Here is a 12,058-nt window from a genome sequence, read left to right as displayed (position 1 = left end):
GCTTAAAAAATTTGCAGTAAACAACTGAAATAGGATGGTTAAAATATGTACACTTACAAAGCACCATAATTAAGGAAAGAGCTCTTGAGACTCAAGATGAAGTTGTTGTCCTTGTGACGACAATGTCAAAGTGTAGGTTGAATTGTCATCGCGTGGCACATGAAGTCTCTCCGTGTAGTGTATTGCATGCCCATGCTCAGCAGTGGCAGCTGGCTCATGACGCTCGTGGTCCTGGTAGTATTGGTTGTCGGCCAACTGTTGAGAGGCGTGCGCTGCAATCTTTCAATATGCTCGGCTAGTTCATGCTCTGGAGGTGGTTTGCTCCTTCCTATGCTTCCAAGGTCGATGCGAAGGCGAACACGGAGTGGGGAAAGATGGAGGTTTAGATTGAGATAGAGATCATATCTTGCGGTTACTTTGGAGCAGCTACGATGTCTGCTATGGTGATTGTAGGCCTGGCTCCACCATACCACCACATCTACTGGCCAGACCAAGGAAGTAAAAAGGTGACATTGCTTCTTCTCTAAGGAATTTGCTACATGGAGTCATGGAGGCCTTGCCGTCCCTGAGTGGTGTCGTCTCCCACGACGGTGAGGCAATGCCCGTACAATATTAGACCTGACCCTGTTTTTCATCATTGTTCTATGGTCCTCTTTGTAAGATCTAGTACTAATTAATATCAAGAATTATAACAAGCACGAGTCATGTATTTCAAAATTTTAAAAAAAGAATTCATGCTATGCGTACGATCCTATACGTGCATATGATCCTTGTTCGAAGTAGTGTGGTCATTCTTTTTCCTCGCGGCCAAGCAAAAAGGAAGCATCGCTCCTTTTGCAAGGAGTCTGCCACATGGAGTCACGAAGGTCTTGCCGTCCTAGGCGTTGTCGTCCCTTGTGACGGTGAGGCTATGCCAATATAATATTGGACTCGCTTGCATTTTTCATCACTCCTCTATGGTCCTCTCTTTGTAAACAACTGCAGATGTGTCATCAAGTACTAATTAATATCATGAATTACAGCAAACATGAGTTCCATATTTCAAAATGAAAATTGAGTCATGTTATACGTACGATTGTCTACGTACGATCCTTGCCCGAGACAACATATCTAACAGTTTGGGGGTGGAACCAAATACAACACACCAATGCATGGATCATCCATAGTACATGGACCATTACTAAGAAACTTCATATTTGCATAGTTTGGATCAAAAAAATAAAGAAATTGGAGTATGTGACAAACCTAAGAATAGAAACATGGTTTTTTTTAAGAAAAAATCGTTCATAAAATTTCGAATATAACGGTTTTGAAAAAAAAAACATATTAGCATTTTTAGGGGCAAAAAGAGTAGCTGAAAATAATTATTTGGCATCTTAAGATTTGGAGCTAGGACTACGGTGGCTTTACAATGCGAAGGCCCGTCTACATTTCAGGTCAAAGAAACTGCCTGCACGACTCAAAAAAGAATGAAAAAAGAAACTGCCTGCAAGCACTTCACATGGCGGGCCTGGCATCTGCAATTGAGTTGGTGAGATTATTCGTAAAAAAAAGGAGTTCGTGAGATTGGGAAGCTAAAATATTAGCAACACCCGCGCAGGAGCTGGAAATTTTGGAATCGCGCGGGCTTTCCTTAGCCACTCGTCCCCTTTCCTGCCTTATCGTGCCACTCTCCGTTTCCTCCGCCTCAACCATCCAAGCGCTGCCTCTCCCAGATCCGCCTCTGCCTTGACCTGCCCCATCAGCACCGCCGCTGCCTACTTCCCCTAGTCTTGCAGTCGCTCTAGAACCACCCCTCCTTGATTCGCCTCATCCTTGGCTAAGGATGGCCTCTCCCTTGAGCTTTGTGTGCACCGACATACTCGCGCAGAGCATGTTCTTCGCCGCCAAGTTCTCCGACCGCTGGTCCACATGGCGATGTGCATCGAGGCTCTGCGCCTCATGTGCTGCAAGGATTTTCGTCGGAGGCTGATAAGGAAGGTTGTGGGAAGGTTCTTGTCATTTAAAGGTATGACCTCTTTCTTTTCCTTCACCGGAATTAGACACGGTGGTACCTTCCCCTCGTTGGCACTGGGCCGGTGAGGACATGCGCCCTCTATCGCAGCAGAGCGGCGTCAGACACAGCCACGCCCCGGCCGCCCAGCCTTACATTAATGTTCCATCTTATATTTCACTCAACGTACTAAAGCAACACCAAATGTACTAAATACCTACTGTATCTATATACACCTAGATTAAGGGGCGTTCTCTCTAATTTACTTATCTGTAAGTTCCCCAAAATAATTGTCTGTGAATTTCTATTAGAAACACTTGGTCTAAAATATTATGATATGTAGAAACAGACATAAACCAGTTTCTTTTGATGTTGTTCTTCAGGCTTCAAGCTATCTCTATTAACATAAGAATTGAGGTTTGGAGGAAGAAACGAGATAAGCTAAAATGGTTTGGACATAAGATGTATTTCTCTCAGAACATCATGCTTCATTCACTTGGATTGTTGGTGAGGTTTTGCTGACTACATTTTGTAGCTGTCAAATCTTTCCTTAATCTCCAGAAATTCATTCTGTATGCTTCTTTAGGTTACTGCCATTACTACCAACGGATTGGGGGCATGCGCGCCAACCGCCAAGTAATGCCTTCAAGACTAGTTCATGAGAATTGGCACTACTGTTGCGTGAAGAGCATTCAATCTACTCTTTACACATCTAGTTACTACCTCTTCAGAATAACAATACATTGTATTCTTATGTGTTCAATATTCTATCTGGACAAGTCTCTGGCTGCTGAGTCAAGATTACAAAGCGCTGGGATGATGAGGTATTAATGGGGGACAAGGGCGAGCACACTTGTTGAGAGCCTATATTCAACCTGCAGTTGTATACTGGTGATGACATGGCAATTACTTTATTTTCTTAACCAGAAAATATGGTATAAAGAATGTGGATGTCATTATGTACACGGGTATACATCTTTTGCTTATGTTAGTATGGCCTTTCCTGAAAGAGTTTTTTTAATAGTGTTAATCAAACAGTGTGCTATTGCGTGTTGAGAACTCTTGTTTCCTGAGATATGTTGCCACCTTTTACGCCTTAGCATACACGTCTATGTAATCCTGATTCTCTATGAAGTAAAACTAATGGTTTATAAAACAGAGAGCATCAAGTTCTTCAAGCAATGTGGTCTCTTTTTAGTGTCACACATCCCCTCAAATGATGTGTGGGCATTATATATACAGATCACTGTACTTTATGTATTTCTTCTATACCTGTCCCAAATTTTATATCAGATTAGAAGACTTTTTCCCTGCAAAGAAAAATAGGATTATAAGACTTCTGTGCTTTGGAATAAGGCGTTTGTTAAATTCTTACATGCATCTCGTTCAGATTATAGTAGTCTACTAGTGTTGTGGTGTTAAACTAGGACTTATGTGCTGTGTGAATCTGCTTGTCAAAATATAAGTCCAGTGGCGGTGGACTTCTGTATATTCTCATCATTACATCTAACTAGTTTCATTTTTATAATTGTGTGACTTGTCTGACTTATCTTGCCATCTCCATCAGATTATTTTCATATTTTGTTGTTTCCTGTGATTCCCGTTTTCATGTTTCTCACAAGTAGTTTGATAATTTGTAGATAATGGGAAGCAATCATAGAGGTGATCTTAATGATGAGAGTGATATCTATGGTGACAAGCAGACTTCAAAGTGATTCAACCAAGTGAAGTTCTCAAGTTGGAATGTTGATGTTGTTTGATGTTTCTGGACCATTTGTCTTAGGAAAAATGTATAGAACATTATGTTCTCGTCACTATTTTATTTTTCATTTTGATGGATCATTAAGGTTTAGTGTGATTTGGATACTACTCTTGGTGTACTTGGGATACATTATGAGATTGTGCTAAATATAATTTGTTTTTGTCATTTGGGTTTTGAAATGCATGCAGTTCTAAAATAATCTTTAGATTGTGAAATTTCACCTTGTTCAACAAAGTAGAAATGCGAGTTTATACCATGCTTCGGTAAGTGTAAGAATATGCATGACTAAATTGATAACCTAATTTGCCACACCTCTCAGCTATAGCCTTCCCCGTGGGTCATTATGTGCACTGTCAACCACTATTAATACCGACGGTGTTAGGCACCCTCTTGGTTATAACTAAACTCGATGGGATAGATATACCATCAACCTTTGTCACTACTGACGGGAGAAAACAACTGTCGGCAAATACATTATGGACGGGTCACGGTCGGCTATATGCATGTCTCAACATGGTGAGGCGACTGTAGGCCAAGATATGGCCGATGACTCACCGTCGGCTTGTCACCGTGGGCAAAGACAAAGGCCGACAGTACCGTCAGCTATTGTAGTAATGGCCGACCAAGCATCACCGACGGGAGATTACCGACGGTGCACCGTCGGGTATAATCATAATCGACGATGAACATAAATAACCGACGGGAATTCAACCCTCGGTTATATTGTGATATCTAGTAGTGGACCTACGAGGAGAAACCAGTTAAGATTCTCGAATATGCCAGCCGAGTCACCCGCAGCAAGGTTATCAAGTTTTGCAAAGTTCTGTGGAGTCACCATGCCAAGGATGAAGCCACCTGGGAGCGAGAGGAAGATCTACGGAAGGACCACTCTCACCTATTTTCTAGCCAACCCGAATCTCGAGGGCGAGATTCATCTTAAGGGGGGTAGGTTTGTAACATCCCAAATTTTCAATTTGGAATGTTATACATTAGATCATCATGCATAACATATTTTATTGCATTTTGCTTTGCGATCCTAGAAATTCTACGCAACTCGAGGACCCACGGAGAGAGTTGGGGATTTCGTTATTTTCATATTTTGGGTTTTCTCAAATTTTGAAAATAGGATCATTTGTTTTAATTATTTTTCTCTCCGAAAATATTTCATATCAAAATATATGAGAGGGGATAAAATGACTTCTCCACAAATAATGAAATATTGGAGGAAAATTATTAAAAACAAATATTTGATTTTATTTGGATTTTATTTGATTATTATTTGAATTAGGAAAATATGCGTTTTTCAAAATTGCATTTAGGCCCCAAATAAATGTTCATCTTGTCCGGCTTGATTTTAGAAGCCGGCAAAATTTATTTCGGTATTTTTGGAGTCCGTTTAGTATTTATTTTATTTGTTTTTTCTGCATGAAATTATTTAAAAAAAACGCGAACCGACCTTGGGCCGTATTCGGCCAGGACTCCGCCCGGCCAGGCCTTTATAAGGCGCGCCCCGGAGGCCCCGTCAGCCCAAGTCGCCCTCGCCGCCGCCGAAAACCCTAACCCTAGCCCGTTCCGCCGCTGCCGTCCCGCCGCCGACCCCCCCCCCCCCCGGCCGCTGACCCCGCCGCCCCGCCGGAGCCGCCTGTCGCCCCGCCGAGGTTGACCACCGCCCCGCCACCGGCGGTTTTCCGTCCGGTTTTTCGTTCGTTTTTTAAACCTAGATCTGTTTTTTTTTGGTTTAGTTTATTTACCGAACACTCGTTCGTTCGTTCGTTTTAATGAACGGTTTTCGTTTTTTTTTCGCAGATAGCGAACGTTCGTTCGTTAGCCTGTTCGTCCATTTTGTTTTTCTCGGATTTTCCGCGATTATTTCTGATCGCGATTTCTGATCTGTTTTTCGTTCTAGTATAACTTTTCGCTCGTTTATCGGAATCAGGCGATTCAAGCACCTAGAGTTTTGTCTCGAAACCCTCTTTCCGTTTAACCAACTCAAACAAGTTTTTGCTACTGTAAAATTTGACTTAGGTCCAGATTAGTAAACGAAGATTGTTTCTTTCGCCGTTTGACTTTTGTTGCTTCGTTTGATTTGATTCTTTTGCAAACCGGAGTTCCTACGTTGAACTTTCTGGTTAGATCTTTTATTTGAGTTTTACCTATGCATTAGATGAGTGCTTATTGTATGCTTGTTTGTTTGCGATAGAGTACCCGGAGTGCGCAGCGTGCTACTTCGAATCTCTAGGTTTCACGGATCATCAGCAAGGCAAGTAACACTTTGATCATACCTCTTTTCATACCCAGTTTTATTGCATTAGATCAATACTCAAACAGTTGCATGATTAGGATCTAATTAAATTTTGGGTATCGGGAAGTAGATGAGATAGTACCTATTACCTGTTTTATTATCAACCTTTGGGAGTTACTTCTACGTTTGCTTATTGCTATGCTATGCTAGTAGGCGTGGATTGGGTGAGTGTATCCATGACAGATGTGAGATTGTTAATTAATGGTTTACTTAAGGTGGCAACTTAAACACACATCTGGGTGGATTGAGGCACCTGGGTATTCCAGTGATTGCCTGTTTTTTATGGACCGCCACCCAGGCTCAAAGGGATCATGGGATTATTCATGCTAGAAATAATGATACCATAGGTCGTGGTCTTATACTCAGTGATGCCGTTGGAGTTGATGGACTCACTTTATCTTCCAAGCCTTTCGCTGTTATCGTATTTAGATGGCCTTAAGCCATATTTATTGTAATAAGTTCTCTCTTGAGACTATTCGATGTAATAAGTGTGTGATTGCTACTCTGTTATAAATCCTTCAAGTACTGTGCGTGTCAACATTATCGATCCAGGGATGACACTGATGCACAGAGACTGGACTGTTTGAGGTCTGGTCGCTACAGTAGGAATCTTGGGGAACTCTTTGAGGTTCTTTGTGTTGGATTGAATATTATGAATCTAAAGTTGTTTGATGCACATCGTATAATTGACCCACAAATACTTGTGGTGACATTGGAGTATCTAGGTGACATTAGGGTTGATTGATGTGTGTCATATGGTGTTATTTTACTACAAACTCTAGGGCTGTTTGTGACACTTATAGGAATAGCTCAATGGATTGATCGGAAAGAATAACTCTGAGGTGGTTTCGTACCCTACAAGCAATTTCATCTTATGTTCTCCGCGATAGGAACTTTGGAGTGACTCTTTGTCGCGCGTTGAGGGATTGCCATATGATTCAATTATGTTATCATTGTTGAGGGAATTTGCACTAGTGAAAGTATGAACCTAGCCCTTGCTTCCAAGCATTGCAATACCGTTTTAGCTCACTTTTGTTACTAGTTACCTTGCTGTTTTATATTTTCAGATTACAAAAATCCATATCTACTATCCATATTACGCTTGTATCACCATCTCTTCGCCGAACTAGTGCACCTATACAATTTGCCATTGTATTGGGTGTGTTGGGGACACAAGAGACTCTTTGTTATTTGGTTGCAGGGTTGTTTGCGAGAGACCATCTTCATCCTACACCTCCCACGGATTGATAAACCTTAGGTCATCCACTTGAGGGAAATTTACTACTGTCCTACAAAACTCTGCACTTGGAGGCCCAACAACGTCTACAGGTAGAAAGGTTGCATAGTAGACATCACCTTTCCTTTGTTGTTGTCGCCAAAAGTGATATCCTTCAGAGATGAAGCAGTTAAGTTGGAGTAGACAAATAATGACTTGTCTCCGATCATAAGACTAGTGCATCCACTATCCATTATCCATTCTGTACACCCGGAGACATAGTCCTGCAGAGGAATGAGGCTTTCTTAACCACCCACATCTTTGTAGGTGGCTTCGAAACAGTAGAGCGAGCAGGATATGTTTTCTTTCGATTACCATAATTGATATTCGAAGAAGAACGAGCGTAATCAAAGGAATAGGCATTGAAATTCTTTCCTGGCGAATGAGTATAGTGATTGAGTGAGGTATGCATGTAGTCATTCCATCGAACAAAGTAACGAGCATTTTCTGCCTGCATGGTTAGTGATGAAGGAACAGGCAATGCATCGATGGTTTTCTTGGGCACCCATATAGCTTTGTTTGGGGGGGCATTCCTACTGTTTGGTCCAACATAGCAAGCAAAAGCCTCACCATGTTGGTTTTTGAACAACTTATAGTTGTCCATGGAATCATCATAAGAGTATTCAGGGATAGGAGAGTCATATCCCGAAAGCAAAGTTGGATCGAGCGTTTTGCTCTCGGCAGGCACCTACACAATGCGAGGATATTGAACAAGCTCCCAGTAGGAGCCATTTTCATTCAGTTTCCTTTCGAAATCGATACCACTTTTCTGGGATTTTGTGAAGAATAGATTTCTTCAGAACATCACAAAGTGTCTGATGCGCTTTGAGAAACTTGAACATTCCTATCTACATAAGTTCCTTCAACCTAGCATCCTCATCAGACACAGAACCATTTTCCTTGACAAAGGGGTTAGCATTCACAGAATATTCAGCATTTGATTCATCATTGCTACGTTCAAGGCATTTTAAGCAAGGTGGTGTAAACACTTCAGGTTTCTCTTTGATTTGTTGGGTGAGAAGAGAATTTCCTCTGATCAAATCATCATGAGCCTCTCTCGGCTACTCGAGTTCCTATTTCCTTTTCAGGTAATCATAAGTCAATCTCTCGTGGTCAGTTGAGAGAAAATCATAACTATTTGATAGTTCTTCCATTTGTGACTTGAGAGTGGAATACTCTTCTGTCAACGACTGGTTTTTCTCCATCTTCTTAACCAACAACCGAAATGAAATGTCCGAAATGAAATGTCCTGGCTTTTTGCACTTGAAGCAGGTGTAAACTCTAGTAGGTTTTGATGAAGATTTTGAACCACCAGAGTTGCTAGAACCTTTCTTCTGAAACGTGTTCTTCCTGTGAAGGCACTGGAAACGTTTCATAATTAATGTGAGATCTTTGCTGATCCTTTCTGGGTGATCTGAATCATCTTCGGCATTTCCTTCTGAGGAAGAATCAACCACAGCCTTGAGAGCATGACTTTTGCGGTGACTTGAGCCATGGAGATCTCTCTTTTCTTCTTCTTGTTCCTCGTGGGTGTTCAGCCTTTCCATGATATCAGCAGAGTCAAGATATTGGAAATCAGCTCGTTCCCTAATCATCAGAACCAGTGTGTCGAATGAGCTGTCAAGAGATCTGAGCAGTTTCTTCACAACTTCATGATCAGTGATGTCTTTCGCCCCGAGACCTTGCAGCTCATTTGCAATGTCACTCAGACGATCGAAGGTTTGCTGACAGCTTTCATTTTTGATTCGCTTGAGCCGATCGAACTTCGCCCGAAGAGTATCGATGTGAGCTTCTTTCTGAGTTGAAACACCCTCATTAATCTTCTCGAGAATGTCCCACAATTCCTTTGAAGTTTCACACTGACGATAGGGAAGAAATTGAGCACAAGAGAGATGGCCACCAATTTCATCTTTAGCTTGAGCGTCCAACTAAACGAGTCTCTTCTCGCGATCAGTGGGAACCCAAGGCACTTCAATCGTGACTCCATTCTGCACCACGTTCCACATATCATCATCGATAGATCGGAGACAGATCTTCATCTTCTCTTTCCAGAAGGCATAGTCCATCCCATCGAAGATGGGAATCTTGATATGCGACTTGTAGCTCACAGAAGACATACTTAAACTCCAAGGTGATTAGACCAAAATGAGCAGAGTCAAGGAGTACCTTGCTCGGATACCAATTGTAGAAACGAAGTATGACTACCACAGGGGGCGTGAATGGGAGTTTTAAAATTTCTTTCGGAAATATCAAAACTCTCAGAACCCAGCAGCGAAGCGAACGAAAACAGAGGACAGTGAGCAAATACAAACTAACGAATGGAAACTAAAGCATGCATCAAGGTAAATCATATGATTGAAACAATACGAATGTAAAGTGGAGGAGCAGAGGTAACCAGTGACGCTCGATGGTGACAAGGAATTTGGTAGACCAGTTCATCCTTCTGCACAAGGACTACGTCTAGTTGGAGCGGTTGTGATTTAACACAAAATATAAACTCTCTTCGCCCTATTCTCCTCGACAATTGGTTCTCAGCCAATGTCGATCACTCGTGTTAGATACTTGAGGTGACCTCCGAACCTTTACAGACTTCTTCTTCGAGAACCACAATTACTCTTGGTCTCTAAAGAGATTGAAACCTAACCGTCTAGAGAGTTTGCAGCTCTCAAGAGTAATAGGCGGAGCATACTGGACTTGGATTCGAGTGATGTTGAACCACTATCTAATTTTTCGGCTCTAGGGGTTTTCTCTCGGTGGATTTTAAACTCAAATCACTCAAGAGAGGGGGTTTTTCAACAATCTTCTCACAATCAAACAGAGCAGCCGCCGGACAACGCCGGCGCGGGGTGGCTATTTATAGCCGCAGCCTTCCCTGGTGGGAAATGACCATTTTGGACACACGATCCAGCCAATGGCCAACCGACATGTTCTCAACGATCGGATTTCAAGAGCAACGGTAACATTACTTGAGGACCAAGTAATGCTAACTCCTCGGTCAGAGACAAATCTCTCGCAGCAAAGAAGATCACAGTCTCTTGGTGGCAAGTATTTGCTCGGAACACAAAGAGATTTCTCTCGCAACTTTCATAGGATTTGGGTTTAGCATCAGAGAATCAAAGCTTCGAATGCTACACCCCTCTTAATAGTACGGTGGTCCCGTGACTCAATAAAGAGAAGAGAAACAATGAAATAAATGCTACGTCTTCACTTTGTCTTCAAACTTCTCGGTCGCAGTCACTTCCTTCAGACGAGCACTGAACCAATTGCTTCACGTTAGCAATTTTTTAGTGGTCACTCTTGTTATCATAGTCTTCGGTGATAACCTTCACTGCCATGCAGGGGATTATCTTCGTCGTTTGAATCAAACTCCTCTTGATTCCTACGACCTGTTACTCTGTGTGCACTAGCAAACCACATAAGTCCCATACTGATTATGTCAACAAACTCCAAAACATAAGGAGGAAAATTATTGCACCAACAGTTTAATCTTGTGGTGTCCTCACCCGGTAATAGAAGGGGTAGCGAGACACATATTTGTATTGTTGCCATTAGGTTTAAAACGATGGGGTTTAATCATATTGCTTGAGTTTACTTTGTCTACATCATGCCATCTTGCTTAAGGTGTTACTCCATTTGGCATGAACTTAATACCATAGATGCATGCTGGACGACGGTCGATTGGTGGAGTAATAGTAGTAGATGCAGGAAGGAGTTGGTCTACTTGTCACGTATGTGATGCCTATATATGTGATCATTGCCATGAATAACATCATAACTATGCGCTTTTCTATCAATTGCCCAATAGTAATGTGTTTACCCATTGTATGCTATTTGATCGAGAGAGAAGCCTCTAGTGAGAACTATGTCCCCGGGGTCTATTAAATCATATTGCTAAAAACAAAAATACCTTCCTGCAATTTTACTCCTTTTATTTTACTTTTCTTTTTATCTATCTACCACTACAAGATTTAATCCTTGCAAGTAACGAGTCCAAGGAGATTGACAACCCGCTTGTCTGCGTTGGGTGCAAGTATTTGCTTTTGTGTGTGCAGGTGTTGTTCACTAGGGTTTGAGAGATTCTCCTACTGATTCGATAAACCTTGGTTCTCACTGAGGGAAATTATTATCGCTACTATATTTCTTCACCCTTCCTCTTTGGGGAAAATCCCAACGCAGCTCAGAAGTAGCACGTGTGCGTGTTGTACCAAATGATAGAGGCAAGCCCATTGTTGGATGAAACTCAAAGGAATATCAATCCCTATGAATACACGAATGCCATTCGAGTGAACCTTTGGTTATCATGTTATGTTGCCTTTGCTTAATGATACATTACAAAACCCGTGGTGAGATGTATCAATATCCTCTTGAGTCATACACATGCTCACTAAACCGGTCTCCTCGTTGTCGGTTTTGTTCTTCTTTCTCATTGACATGTTCTGGCATCCTCGTGGCGTCGTCACTATGTTTTGCCAGACGATGATGGATGCCATCACATCAAGAGGCCCCTAAGAATATTTCTCCTTCAACGGGGAAGCATATCCACTCTTGATCTATCGATTCTCTAGCCAAATTTTTCGATGAACCTATAAGTTGTCGTTATGATCACCGTGTTACAGATGACGTTTGAGCAACCCCAAAGTTCATCATACGGTAAGAAGAGACTATGATACTTCATGGTCTTAGGAACTAAAACACACATTAACACTCCGTGTTATAGCAATTGAC

At 41.9% G+C, this 12,058-nt stretch overlaps 1 long non-coding RNA gene across 1 annotated transcript; it reads left to right on the top strand.

Moving 5' to 3' along the window:
- Positions 1–1,614: 1,614 nt before the first annotated feature.
- On the top strand, positions 1,615–3,920 carry LOC109732243 (uncharacterized). Its single transcript, XR_012183789.1, has 5 exons — positions 1,615–2,008; positions 2,377–2,500; positions 2,580–2,629; positions 2,774–2,961; positions 3,634–3,920. It is a non-coding gene; the product is annotated as an uncharacterized lncRNA (long non-coding RNA).
- The last annotated feature ends 8,138 nt before the right edge of the window (positions 3,921–12,058 follow it).

This window comes from Aegilops tauschii, chromosome 1, assembly GCF_002575655.3.
Source record: "Aegilops tauschii subsp. strangulata cultivar AL8/78 chromosome 1, Aet v6.0, whole genome shotgun sequence".
NCBI lineage: Eukaryota > Viridiplantae > Streptophyta > Magnoliopsida > Poales > Poaceae > Aegilops > Aegilops tauschii.
This window is presented reverse-complemented; position numbering and strand designations above follow the sequence as displayed.